Here is a 14000-nt window from a genome sequence, read left to right on the forward strand (position 1 = left end):
GTGCAATGAAACCTGTCAGTTTAAAGTTCATTTTTCAAAGTGTTCTAAAATTTACAAGCCCATTCAGATCAGGTTGAAATTTGGTATGCCTGGTGGGGGCCTGGGGTAGTGTCAGTCTGGAGTCATTTGGTTGGCAGTTCCTGATACACAGTCCCTAATTAAAAGCCTGATGTTGACAGGTTAGGGTGGCATTTATGGCCAGTTTTACCTTCACCTGCCCGGAAGGAGGTGCCTTGCAGAACAGAGATTTCGATGGAGCTGGTATTTAGGAGAAAGTATCTGGGAAACGGGGAGATTCTGCTGTTCTGAAGGAGGCTCAGCAAAATGTCAACTCCCCTGAAAGTTCATATTAGTATGAAATGAAAAAGGATTCAATTAATCAGTATCAAAAGTGTTTCTTACCTTATATTTCTGGACAGCCTCCTTAATGAGAACCACTGTGTGCGTTTTGTGTACTGGGGATTTGTCACACTCCACACATATGAATTCCCCATCCTCTTCACAAAACTGACTGAGTTTTTCCTTGTGTCTCTCACACAGATTCTCCTTTTCCTCTTTTTCTTGTTTTAATCCCAATTGTTTAACGTGTTCCACTAAACTAGCCAGATCCCAGTTAGGCCTGAAATTCACTTTCTCAATCTTTTCTCTGCAGATGGGACAGCACAAAGGGCCATGATTTCCCTCTTCCCAGTTGTCACAGTATGTAGTTACGCAGGTTTTGCAGCTGCTGTGCCCACAGTCTACAGTCACTGGGTCGCTAAAATAAAATAAATTGGACATGTGGCTTCATCTTCCACTTCCCTTTCAGGAGTCTCTGAACAGGCCATGGCTGTTGCCCTCTCTGGGTTCTCATTCTCTCTTCCTGTTAAGAGTAGCAGACAAGAGACTTTTACAATGTAACACCTTTAGTGAACCTACAGACTTGTCAATATTCCTATATATTCTTTAGGGCTGGCAAGTGATTAAAAAAATTAATCCCGATTAATTGTGTGATTAAAAAAATTAATCGTGATTATTCGTGAGATTAATCGTGTTGTTAAACAATAACAGAATGTCATTTATTTAAATATTTTTGGATGTTTTCTACATTTTCAAATATATTTTTTTCAATTACAACACAGAATACAAAATGTACAGTGCTTACTTTATATTTATTTTTATTACAAATATTTACACTGTAAAAAACCAAAGAAATTGTATTTTTCAATTCACCTCACACAAGTACTGTAGTACAATCTCTTTATGATGAAAGTTGAACTTACAAATGTAGAATTATGTACAAAAATAACTGCATTCAAAAATAAAATGATGTAAAACTTTTGAGCCTAAATTCCACTCATTAACTGCTTGTTCAGCCAGTTGCTCAGACAAACAAGTTTGGTTAAAATTTCTAGGAGATAATGCTGCCCACTTCTTGTTTACAATATCACCTGAAAGTGAGAACAGGCGTTCGCATGGCACGGTTGTAGTCGGCTTCACAAGATATTTACGTGCCAGGTGCGCTAAAGATTCCTATGTCCCTTCATGCTTCAGCCACCACTCCAGAGGACATGTGTCCATGCTGATGAACAGATTGCCTAGGAAGGTTGTGGAAGCTCTTTCACTGGAGGTTTTCCAAAGGAGGTTGGATAGCCATCCGTTGTGGATGGTTCAGACACAACAAATCGTCCATCTTGGCCAGGGGTTAGATTAGATGACCCTTTCAGTCCCTTCTAATCCTGTGATTCTACGAAAACCCAGAGTCACTTCATCAACCCTCTATTACAAGGCTCTGAAGTAGCAGGGCCCTGTACTGAGCTGTTGAAGAACCTGGCTCTTGAGCAATGTTCAGATTACTGCCACCCTAAATGGAAAGACGAGGTTTGACCAAGGTAGGTAGAGTTGGACCTGGTCTCTGAGAAGGGAGGGGAGGTGAAATGGACCTTGCTACCCACGGATCTGACACTTCACAGGGACGGGATGAAGGAAGTGGGTGATAAAAGATGTGATCTAGGACGATCAAAGAGTTAGGGGCAGATTCTGATTCTTTTCCTGGCAGGAGGTAGTACCTTTCTCCTCACATGGTGCCACTGGTTTGAATGAAACTGGGGGAGAAAGTACTCAACATGATCAAAGTGATGAAATCTGGCTGCTAGCTGTTTTGACTGCATTGCCCATTGAACAGATGATTTCAGAGAACTATCCACAGTGACTTCAAGATCTCTTTCTCGAGTGGTAACAGCTACTTTAGACCCCATCATTTTAGATGTATAGTTGGGATTATGTTTTTCAATGTTCATTACTTTGCATTTATCAGATTTGAATTTCATCCGCTAGTTTGTTGCCTACTCACCCAGTTTTGTGAGATCCCTTTGTAATTGTCACATTCTTCTTTGGACTTAACTACCTTGAGTAATATTGTACTGTCTGCAAATTTTGCCACCTCACTGTTTACATTTTTTCCAGATAGTTTATGAATGTGTTGAACAGTACTGGTCCCAGTAGAGATCCCTGTGGGACACCATCATTTACCTCTCTCCATTCTGAAAACTAACCATTGATTCCTACACTTTGTTTCCTATCTTTTAACCAGTTACTGAACCATGAGAGGACCTTCCTTCTCATACCATGACTGCTTACTTTGCTTTAGAGCTGTTGGTGGGCAACCTTGTCAAAGGCTTTCTGAAAGACCAAGTACACTGTATCCAATGTAATTATATTATGGTTGCTATTATCAAACAATTCAGCTTTATTCACCTCTTGGATCAGACCTCATGCTTCACTTAGGTCTAAATCAAGAATTGCTTCTTTCCTTGTGGGTTCCAGGACTAGCTGCTCCAAGAAGCTGTCATTTATGATGTCTAGAAACTTTATCTCAGCATCCCATTCTGAAGCAACATGTACCCAGTGTGACATTTCCCAGGGTACAATCTGGACTGATAAACAGCTGTGTCCCTTCAATTCTCTAACTGGGGGTGCCTTTTACACTGCTTTCCCATGAAAGCTATTACTCCTGGTGTCTTCACAAGCAGCCCCTAGCATGTAAATCACTCCCAGTTCAACTGTGAGAGTGTTCTGGCCAGCCAATCATGAATTATACTATAGGGTAACACCAGCAAATTTCCAGTCCCAGACATAGTTCTCCAGCTGAGGCCTAACCAGTGCTGAGTAGAGCGGTACTATCACCTCCCACGACTTGCCTCTGTTAATGCAACCTAAAATTGCATTTTCTTTTTTCCAACAGCATTGCATTGCTGACTCATGTTGAGATTGTGATCCACCACAACTCCCAGCTCCCTGCTCTTCCTCCAGGTACAGCCTGGGAAGTTAATTGGCCCACCTACCTACCTTAGCACTTTCATGCCTTGTGTGAGGTGCTCACATAGGATTGACCTCAATTAGCTATTCTGAAGTAAACACTATTTGGTCTTTGTCTCTGCTGTGATTTTACTGCAAGATAGTTCTGTCAGTGTAACAATATGTAAAATGCTTTGCATTGAAGACATAGCCTGATGAGACTGGAACATGGATGAGGGCAATTTGGCTGAGGTTCAGTTATAACAGAGTGCCGGCACTGATGTAGTTAAGGTTGAGTATCACTCTCTGTTAAAAGGTGGGCTAACCTAAGGACTCTAAAATCTAGATGCTTAATCAGGTTGTCTTGACATTTGCTGTTCTTCATGGGGATGCAGGGTAAGATTAATAGTCCAAATTGGGGATCAACTGTGCAAGGGTTCATGAAATAGAATCCCCCCAAAATATCATTTTACACACCAACTCATTTTTTAACTTTTTTGGTGCACACCTGGAGTTCAAACTATGACTCTAATCATCCCCCCAACTGATCTCAGTCATTCAGCATTTTCCTCAGCCAGTGCATGGCACCCACTGTCCATTTGGATAAGCTATATTTTAAAAGTTATTAATCTTTGTCATAACCATACAGCTAAGGGTAGCCTAGAATTCCTCCTTACCTGTAAGGGGTTAAGAAGCTCAAATAACCTGGTTGGCACCTGACCAAAAGGACCAATGGGGAAAGAAGTTACTTTCAAATCTGGGGGTGGGGGTGGGGGTGAGGGGGAGGCTTTGTTTTTGCTCTTTGTTTGTGTGCTCTCTCTCGGGACTGAGAAGGGCCAGGCAGAAATCCATCTCCTCCAAACTATCCTGAACTAGTCTCTAATATTACAAAAATAGTAAGTAAAGCCAGGCAAGGCGTGTTAGGTTATTTTTTGTTTTAGCTTGTGAATTTTCCTTTTGCTAGAGGGAGGTTTATTCCTGTTTTTTGTAACTTTGAAACTAAGCCTAGAGGGAGTTCCTCTATGTTTTTGAATCTTTTGTTACCCTGTAAAGCTACCTTCCATCCTGATTTTACAGAGGTGATTCTTTTACCTTTTCTTTAAATAAAATTATTCTTTTAAGAACCTGATTGATTTTCAATGTCCTAAAGACCCAGGGGTTTGAGTCTGTGCTCACTTTGTAACCAATTGGTGAGGATATTATTCTCAAGCCTCCCCAGGACAGGGGGTGTAAGGGCTTGGGGGGATATTTGAGGGGAGATAGGGCTCCAAGTGACCCTCCCTGAATGTTTGTTTAAATCACGTGGTAGTGGCAGCACTACCAAGGGCAAAGAAGGAATTTGTGCCTTTAGGAATTTTTTAACCTAAAATGGTAAAAATAAGCTTAGGGGGTCTTTCATGCAGGTCCCCACATCTGTACCCCAGAGTTCAGAGTGGGGAGGGAACCCTGACAACCTTAGAGTTTAGAACTCTAGATCAGAGCGGAATGAACTGCCAGACTAAAGAGACTGAAGTGTGCATGAAAAACTGAAAATTTCTGTGGAACATTTAGATAAAAAATGAAACTTTTTTGTTTTTATTGAAAAATTTCAAGTGAAACTATATTATTTGTATGAGCTGTACAGTTAAGTGCCCTTTTCATCCAAATCTACTTTTACAAGAATCATTGTTGTGTATGCATCTCCATGAGCCACCAGTATGATTACTCCAAGAACCTCCCGAGAGTCTGAATGAAAGGTGCATTCTGTAGAATGCATACAAAGCACTCCCACTGTGGGGTAGGAGGAAAAAGGAAGGTCTCTGGCAGCACCTCATTTGTGATCTCCATAGTTAGGCAAAAGTTTCTGGTTGCCGTTGAATCCATCCACACACCACAATGAAAGGACTCCCCCTTCACATCTTTTTTATTTTTTGATCCCTTTTCCTACAAATGCAGGATCCTCTATGCTCTATGCCTCTCGTTGAGATGGTTTTATTTTGTAGGAAGAGAGTTAAATTGATGGGAAGAGCATTGTAGTGTGTACACCTCCACTGTTTTGTCAACAAAAGCTTCCTTTTGCTGACCAAACTGTGTAGTGTAGACAAGACCTTATGGTATGTCTATACTTAAAATGCTATTGCAGCACAGTTGTGCTGCTGTAGTGCTTCATAGTCGACACTCACTACAGTGAGAGAACGGGTTCTCCCATCACTGTAGCTAATCCACAACTCAGTCAGTGGCAGGGTTGAAGGAGGGAAGACTGGGGGGTGAAAGGGAAGAGAGGGTTTCTGTCCAGATTGCATACATTTTCCCTTTGTAAAAGTGGCTGAGATTCAGGGTCAGGAAGTGTTGGGATGACAGAAAAAGTATGAAAAAAGAGTAAAGGCAGAAAAGACAGTATATTTCTGGCACTTATAAGATAAGTATATTTCTAAAATCACCTTTGTCCTAGTATCATAATTCATTTATTTTATATAATTCACAAGAATTAAAAGGTTTTTTGTCTAAATTCTATTCAAAACTGATGGACACACTTAACAAATCTAAACATGGGAACATGACATACTTGTGCAAAGACTTATTAAAAAAGAATTGTGTGCACATGAGTGTTATGGTGCAAAAGGTGAAGACGCCATAAAGCCATCTGTATCAAGTGCAATACATGCAACAAAGAATTCAACATGAACCCACCGTATGAACGACATGTGGTCACTATTAGCCAAACTGCATTTGATAGATGACTGGATATCCCATTTGAAGGGCTGCTAAAAAAGAGGACATACTTGGTATTGTTGTTGTTGTTTAGTATTTATGTTTCAGTAGCACATAGAGGCCAACCAGGTCAGGGACTCCATTGTGCTAGGTGCTGCACATAGTCAATAAATGACAATCCCTCCCCCAAAGACATTACAATTTAAATAGGCAAGATATAACAGGTAGATGAGATAAACTAGTGCAGGGGTGGCCAACCTGAGCCTGAGAAGGAGCCAGAATTTACCAATGTACATTGCCAAAGAGCTACAGTAATACGTCAGCAGCCCCCCATCAGCTCCCACCCCCACTCCCAGCGGCTCCCACCCACCGGCAGTCCTGCCAGTTAGCGCCTCCCCCTCCCTCCCAATCAGCTCTTTTGTGGCATGCAGGAGGCTCGGGGGGGGGAGGGGAGAGGGGGAGGAGTGAGGTGACTGCAGGCTCAGGGATGGGGTGGGGGCAGAGCCTGTGGCAGAGCCAGGGGTTGAGCAGTGAGCACCCTCCGGCACATTGGAAAGATGGCGCCTGTAGCTCCAGCCCCGGAGTCGGTGCCTGTACAAGGAGCCTCATGTTGACTTCTGAAGAGCCACATGTGGCTCCGGAGCCACAGGTTGGCCACCCCTGAACTAGTCGGTTGGGGATGGGGAGACAAGGTAACAAAATCAACAATAGACTAATTAATCAACAAACACTGCACTTTTAGAGAATCGATTAGATGTATATCATTGAAATAACTGGACTAACATTCTGATTTTTGACTTGGAACTACACTTACTGGGATTATGGCTAGACATGGTCCTGAACTATTCCTGTCACTATTGCATATTTCCCATATAATCTTGGCGGTAAGTCGGGTAGGGCAAATTTTTCAAAAATGGGTTCTAATTGTTTGGGTGTCTAACATTAGACCTTAGATCTGATTTTCAGAAGCGCCCAAGCACTTGCAGCTCCCACTGACTTTCAAGGTATGTCTTCACTGCAGATCTAGCCTGGAGTTTTACTCGGGTGGTGTCCCAACCCCACTCCCATCCACACACAAGTCCCACTCACTAGAGTTTATTGGTCCTTTCTCCCGACATGGCTGGGGGTGTGGGATAGTGCACCGGCTGCACTTTCACTTGGGTTGGTATTGCAGTGAGGTCACAGGCTAAATCACTCAAGTGCTGTCTGCTGATAGTCCTCCAACGCCTTCCCACAATTCAACCCCTCATCCTGCTGTGCCCTGAAGGACAGGCAAATTGTCCTACAAAACATTGGGAAATAGACACAGAGCAGCTCAGTTTACTGCTGCATAATGCACCATGGGATATGCCCCCAGAAGTCCTCCACAGGAGAGCACGGCACCAATAAGACCACAGGAATTCAAGGAGGGTTTCATAGTGTGACCACTCATCCCTGGGCTGAGCTAACTTGGGTGGCTCAGACCCAGGTGCTGATCTTTTTGTTCTGTTTGTACAGCACCTAGCACAATGGGGGGTCTTGGTGCATGACTCGGCTCCTGGGCACTACCCTAGTACACCTAATGAATAATATACCGCACCTAGCACAATGGGGTCCTGGTCCATCTCTGAGGCTCGTAGGCACGTCTGTAACACACCTAATAAATACTGTACTGTGCCTTGGATAGTGGGGACCTGGGCCATGACCGCGGCTACCAGGCACTACCATAATATACCTAATAAATAATATAACTGCAAGGAAGACATACCTAATCTGGAGTTGTGGATTCTTGGCACCTCTGAAAATCAGACCTTAATGTTGGGCACTTAAACATCAAGGCACTCAACATTAGAGTTTCCTTTTCATAATTTGGGCTTTAACCTCAGTGTTTCAGTTTCCCCATCATTAAAATTGTGACAACAATACATTTTATTTCACTGGTGGTTGGTTAGGTTTAATCAATTAATGTTTATGAAGCATCTGAAAACCTCAGAGGGAATTAGAAGAGCGCAAGTATTTTTTAATTTCATTTTGTCAATAGTTGATTTATCTTGGCAAATTGGTCAGTGTTTTAAAACATTTGATACCTTTGAGAAGCTCTGAGTTCTCCAGTTTTGGGGTCTACTGCATGTTGGCTGTCCTTTTCCAACTGAAATACTGCAAGAAAACAAGAGGAAAAATACATCATGGTTACCTAACTGACAATCTTCTCCATTTACCTTCTGAGTTGACTCAAGTGTATTTAATTTCATCCTCTCCTTTGGGATGCATAGCAAGAATCTGAGTACTAGGGAGGATTAGTTCTTTATTTTTTAGGGAATAATCTGAATTGTACAGCCTCTAACATGGAAGACCAGGGCTTGTCTACATTAAGCCTCTATTTAAGAGAAACTAGGTATATGCTAGCAGATCCCAACCGTGGTATGAGCACAAAATGTCTATATTGGGGTAATCAATTATTTTTTGTCAAGGTCCAAATTTCTTGCTCAAAGTATAGTCAGATTCCAGAGAAAATACAAAAATAACAATAATGACAATAATAAGTAAATAAAAAGATTCTTCATTTTGTTCAAAAGCATCTGGCAGTCCAGATTTGGCCCACAGTCCATATATTGGCAACCCCTGGTCTATAGTGTACACCAGGCCTTGAGCACTGGCCATTTGCAGGGGCCAGTGTGGAGCAGACCAACCCCAAGGCAAGCTCCAGGACGGATTGTGTCACACAGTCTTGTTTGGTGCACCTAGGAATACATGGTAGAGGTATAGCTTGTTCCTCCTGATATGCTGGCCACATTCCAAGGGCCAGGGTTTGGGGTGGTGGAAGGGCTTGGCTTCACTTCTTCCTTGCATCCTTTCTTGTAATTTGCTGCTTTGGCGGCTAGGGGCAGGGAATGAGAAGCAAGTTTAGTCCTTACAGCCCAGGGCCTGCTATTATGGCAGGCTTTTGTGCATCTGTACAAGAAGTGAAGGTGGATCATTTAGCATCCACGCCACATGAAACATGTAACCCAATGGGTGTGCTGTGTTTCTCCTCCCACAGTCTGATGCACAGATGATAGGAGTCTACTACAGCTACCAGCAAGAGAGTTATTCCTATAGCTCTTAGAAGCTGATGCTTTAAGTTCTGATGGTCTTTGATTTGATCTCCATTGATGAAACATGATAATGGTCATCACACAAGGCCTTTCACAATCCAGCTCTTCGTGTCCATCTGGGAGCCATGACACAAGAAGAGAGAAAGAGAACTGAGTGTGCTACATTTATCATAACAATCTCAAGGTGTGAACAATGCTGCACTGTTCAGGTGATTGCAGGCAAAGAAATGTGGGCAGGGAACAGATAGAGGCCAAGACAGTGGCAATGATGTAAATAAGAGGAAATGTTTATCCTCACTTAGAAGACATTTCAGACAATAAAAAGGAACATTAGAGCTGTTTGGGAATTTTCCATCAAAATATTTGACAGAAAAAGTGGTTTCCACAACACCAAATTTGACCTGGGAAAATAGAAAAAAAAATCTAAACAAAATGTGTTGGGTCAGGTCAACATTAATCTCTGCTTCTGCCACAGTGCCGCATGGGAGCTACATTTCTTCAATGTGTAGGGTTCTGTAGCTGGACTACATCTCCTGTGATGTACCACAGTCATGGAACCTCCATGATACACTGGGGCAGTTCAGCCAGCAGGAGACATGTAAAATACTGTTTTTCGATCTGCTCTAGAGAAAAAAAAACATTTTAAAAGCAGAGAAACTGCAGCTAAGATCTGTGGTCTGCAGGTCACGCTTCTGCAGCATCCTGGAACCTTGCGGCAAACTGGAAACATTTTTAATGGTTCTGTTTAGGGGAAAAGTCCCCTTTGAAACTATGATCCTAAATCAGAAAAAAACACGAACACTGAGCAGTAAGGTTACAGAGAAGGAGATACTGTTGGGCCCATTGTAGGCAGGGCCTGATCTCCTTTCATTAGTATGATCATTACTAGCTCCCGTTGTCTTGCTGAGTGTCTCTGCCAGGTGTCTCTGATTGATGGCCCTCAACACCATCACAATTAACTTTACAGCATCATACTTCCCATAGTAGTTGATCAGCAGGCTAGCTATGTCTGTGGGATCTGTGTCCTGCAGCCGGCCCCAGGACATGTTGTTTGTCCCTCCACCAAGAGGTCATTCAGCTTAATCTTGAACCTCTTCAGATCTTTGTCTATCATGTCTTCCAAAGAATTTATCAGGTGATCTTTCACTGTCTTCATCATGCTGCCCCCTCAGACATCTGAGCAAATTGCTAGGCCATCCAGCTGGTGTTAGAAACAGCTTCTGTGCCTGAAGACAGATCTCAGGGAGATTATTTGTTCTTACAGAAAGAGATGAAATAAGCAATTAGTTCCTGTGCTTGTCTCACAGCTGCTTCCACCTCTGCCCCTTCCTTTTTGCCAGCCTGGTTCCCCTCACTGATCAAAATTAAAAATCCCAAATGCTGAATCATTGGCCCTGTGAGCAGCTCCAGGAGGTAATGTGTCTCAGATGGCACGATCCTTCCAGGACCTGTCTAGTGTGCACTCTTCACCTTTCATCAGCATGGTACAGGTTGCTCCACCACTACATGGGCCCTTTTTCGGCCAGTCAGTGTGGAGGAAAATGAGGTTCCACAACTCGCTACCCCTTTTTGGGAAATTTGCTAACCACAAGAGATGGTTGAAAACCACATGTAGCCATTCCCCTGAGCTATGGTGCTTGCTAATCGGAGTGGATTCTCCTCCTTCCTTGCATGGGTTCTTATTGCAAGGCTGGGTGCCTCAACCCAAGGTGACTCCTCTCAGTGCCTGGGACACAAGGGGTGCTGTCCCTTGGGAAAATAACTATGACCACTCTTAGCCAGGAGTATAACCCTGTACACAAGATATAAAATGCAGTAAGACAAACCCAAGCAAATGAAATGCCCCACCCAAAAATAACAATGTAACCAAGAGGGACCCCACTGGGGACAGGAAACAAAGACTTTGTAATGCTTCCTTGGGTTCCCAGCATTGTGAAGAACCTCACTACCAACTGCCCTTAGCCTCAGGAAGCCATGTCTGTGCCTGCCAGAGGGATAGGCTCCCCAGATCCACTGACCATGGACGACACATGCATTCCCATTGGGGCCTCACCGGCCCAGCTGTCCATCTGCAGGTAAGTGATAGACACACTCCAAATCTGCAGCCCCTCGAGCCTCTCCTTGGAGTACCCAGTCCCTGGTCCACTGGACATTCTCAGAATTCACAGATCAACTGCTTCCAAAGCAACAGTACAGCCCAGTTTACCAGCTTCACCTCTGATCACGGCTCCGCTCAACACACTGCACTTAGATATGTTTATAGTGAAAACTAGAAAAAGTTTATTTAACAAAGCAGAGATTCCAGGGATAGCAAGTAGAAATATTGGAAACAGATAGTTACATATAAAACAAAATCATAACGCACATTCTAGAACTTAGGCCTACTTAACAAGATACTCTCCTGTCAATAACATTTAGCTCACCCAAAGTCTTTGTCACAGTGCTTAACAGCCCTGGTTGGCTGTGATGCATGGTGGCAGCTTGTCCGCTCAGTGAAAGACACAGGGTATGCCTCTACCTCCAGTATCAGTCACAAGACAAACACATTCATGCATACACTGGTGGTTCGTCAGATAAACCCTTTATGAATGGTGGCTGTGGACAAAGAAGGTCTTCATCCAGGGCCCTAATTGAGAAAGTACTCACGGCACTGCAAGAAATAAACACAGCAGAAGTAGAAGCCAGTGTTGTGATGTTTGTTGACAGGTGTCAATTGTCGGTTCCTTTAGAAGAAACCAGAATGCTATCATCAATGCAATTTATAAAGAGTTTTGGAGGATCAGATTGAGAGGCAATAAATTGACTTTGCAATGTATTCCATCACATGTTGGCATATATGGGAGTGAGATAGCTGATAACTGGCAAAAACTGGAAGATCGGAAATTCAGATGCCAAGGACAATGGTTGAGGATATTGACACCCTATCAAAGTAAATATTAGTTGAAATAAATGATCCTTTTATCCAAAAGATAAATGATTCTCTGATATCAAAGCATCTCAGAAAGTAACATCCCCACAATCACGAGAGTGCAGACAGGGCATCCTGCAGGAAGGCAAATCTATAGATGGGACCAAGATATATCTAGTCTGCAAGATGTGCCAGGACCAGGCTTTCAAACCTGCCCACACTTTTGAATGTAACATTGTAAGGAAAGCTATGATCTTCAGAATTGGCTTCTTGGATCAAGCCCTTACAAAAGACCCTGCAAGAGTCACAGAATACATTCTTGAACTTCCTGGCTTAATATGATTATCAAAGGTGACCTGATATGGGACTTCATGGCTTGATATGGAACAAGAAAAGAACAACCTACAGAAATTTGATAGAGGGGTTTTTTGGTCTAGCAGACAAAGGTATAACATGATCCAAAGGCTGGAAGTTAAAGCTAGATAAATTCAGACTAGAGGTAAGGTACACATGTTTAACTTCCCAAGGGTTGTGATGGACTGTGATGGATTCTCCATTACTGGCAATTTTTACATCAAGTTTGGATGTTTTTCTAAAAAGTCTGCTCTAATTCTCAACAACTTTTGGACTTGACAAGAATTGTATTCAAAGCTGTGGATAAATTCTTTCTACAACTAACCACCCCTCCCGCTGTGGTATGTGTGTGTGTGGGGTCAAACAGCTGGAGGCAGGGGCAGGAGAGGGGCTGAGGAGCAAAGTCTGGGATGGAGGGTAGGAGTTGGGGTTCAACCCAGGGGGGAGGTGCTGCCAGAAGAAATAAATGATCTGGGGGTTCTTTTTATGTGCCTTTTTGTTCCTGAGCCTTTATGGTGCAGTAGGCCCAGATCCACAAAAGTAGGAGCCTAAATCCCTGAGTGAATCTGGCCCTAGCAGTCTCATTCTTTTGCTGTTACCTCTCACAAAGAATTCATATACCTAAGGCCATTCCTACACTACAAACATATGTTAACTCAAGTTACATGAGCATACAGGTGCTGTAGTTAGTATGTCACTTCTATGCCTGCCTGCTTGGTGCCTTTTGTCGGTGGTGAGTGTACTCCCCAGGAGCACTTGTATTGGTTCAGAGTGTGGTGCACCATGCGTGTGTAACAACCATCCATCACAATTTGCTACTTCTCACCTTTGTCATTCTCTAGTCTAGGGGTAGCAAATTGTGATGGATAGCTGCATTACATGCTGGCTCCTGGCAGGAGGCGACAGTTTTTAAACTGTGGGGTGTGTCCCCGTAGGGAGATGCACCCCAAAGTTTGAAAACTTCTGTGCTAAATAGAGGGCAGAATTCTGGGGGGCACATGAGCCAGTGAGCCCCCCCCACAATGCACTGCCTCCGGGGGGGATAAATATGCTTGCTTGCCCCGGGTGCTACAATGCTTAATTATGGCTCTGGTGTAGCACTTACATGAGCCATTGTAAGTGATATTTAGTTTGAATAAGGTTTGAAGAATATGTTCCCTAAGGTTTAACTGGATTGCTATGGAATTTCACTGTGGGAAGGAGCACGATGTTACAGTGCTCTCAACTACATTACTTTCATGGAATCCATTTTGTAAGTGAGGAATAGAGAAAAATGAAGAGAAAAATCAAATGCTGCTTCATTATGGATTGGCACTGAGTGGTATGAGGAGAGAAACAGAGAGAAGGTTCTTGTAAATCAAATAATATGATGTTTTATTGGTTAATAGTATCAAAGTTAAGTTATAGACAGTTAATGGCACATTATAAGAGGCACTACCTGTAGGAAATTCTCTCTCCCTTGGCTCTGAATCTTGCTGAGTTGCAGATTCCTGCTCCAGAGTTAAACCATCCCTCTCCCCTGGTGCTGGGGCTTGTTGAGTCTCTCGTTTCTGCTCCTGATTTACACCAACTTTCACCCCCAACTTTGGGGCTTGTGGAGTTTGTGATTCCTGCCCCTGATTTACACCATCTAGCAAGGAAAACAGAGAGGAAATAATCCATTCTTAGTCGATGCAGCATATTTATCTTCCTCCTGC

General features: G+C 43.1%; 2 long non-coding RNA genes across 2 annotated transcripts in view; both read right to left on the bottom strand.

Moving 5' to 3' along the window:
• The window catches only part of LOC135976848 (uncharacterized), a 1653704-nt gene that overhangs the window by 693204 nt on the left and 946500 nt on the right, over positions 1-14000 (bottom strand). The window lies entirely within an intron of this gene.
• On the bottom strand, positions 39-13952 carry LOC135976914 (uncharacterized). The gene is made up of 4 exons (XR_010594174.1): positions 13742-13952; positions 8034-8103; positions 5947-6020; positions 39-862 (listed from the first exon to the last, which is right to left on the bottom strand). It is a non-coding gene; the product is annotated as an uncharacterized LOC135976914 (long non-coding RNA).

This window comes from Chrysemys picta, chromosome 20, assembly GCF_011386835.1.
Source record: "Chrysemys picta bellii isolate R12L10 chromosome 20, ASM1138683v2, whole genome shotgun sequence".
In the NCBI taxonomy this organism is placed as follows: domain Eukaryota; kingdom Metazoa; phylum Chordata; order Testudines; family Emydidae; genus Chrysemys; species Chrysemys picta.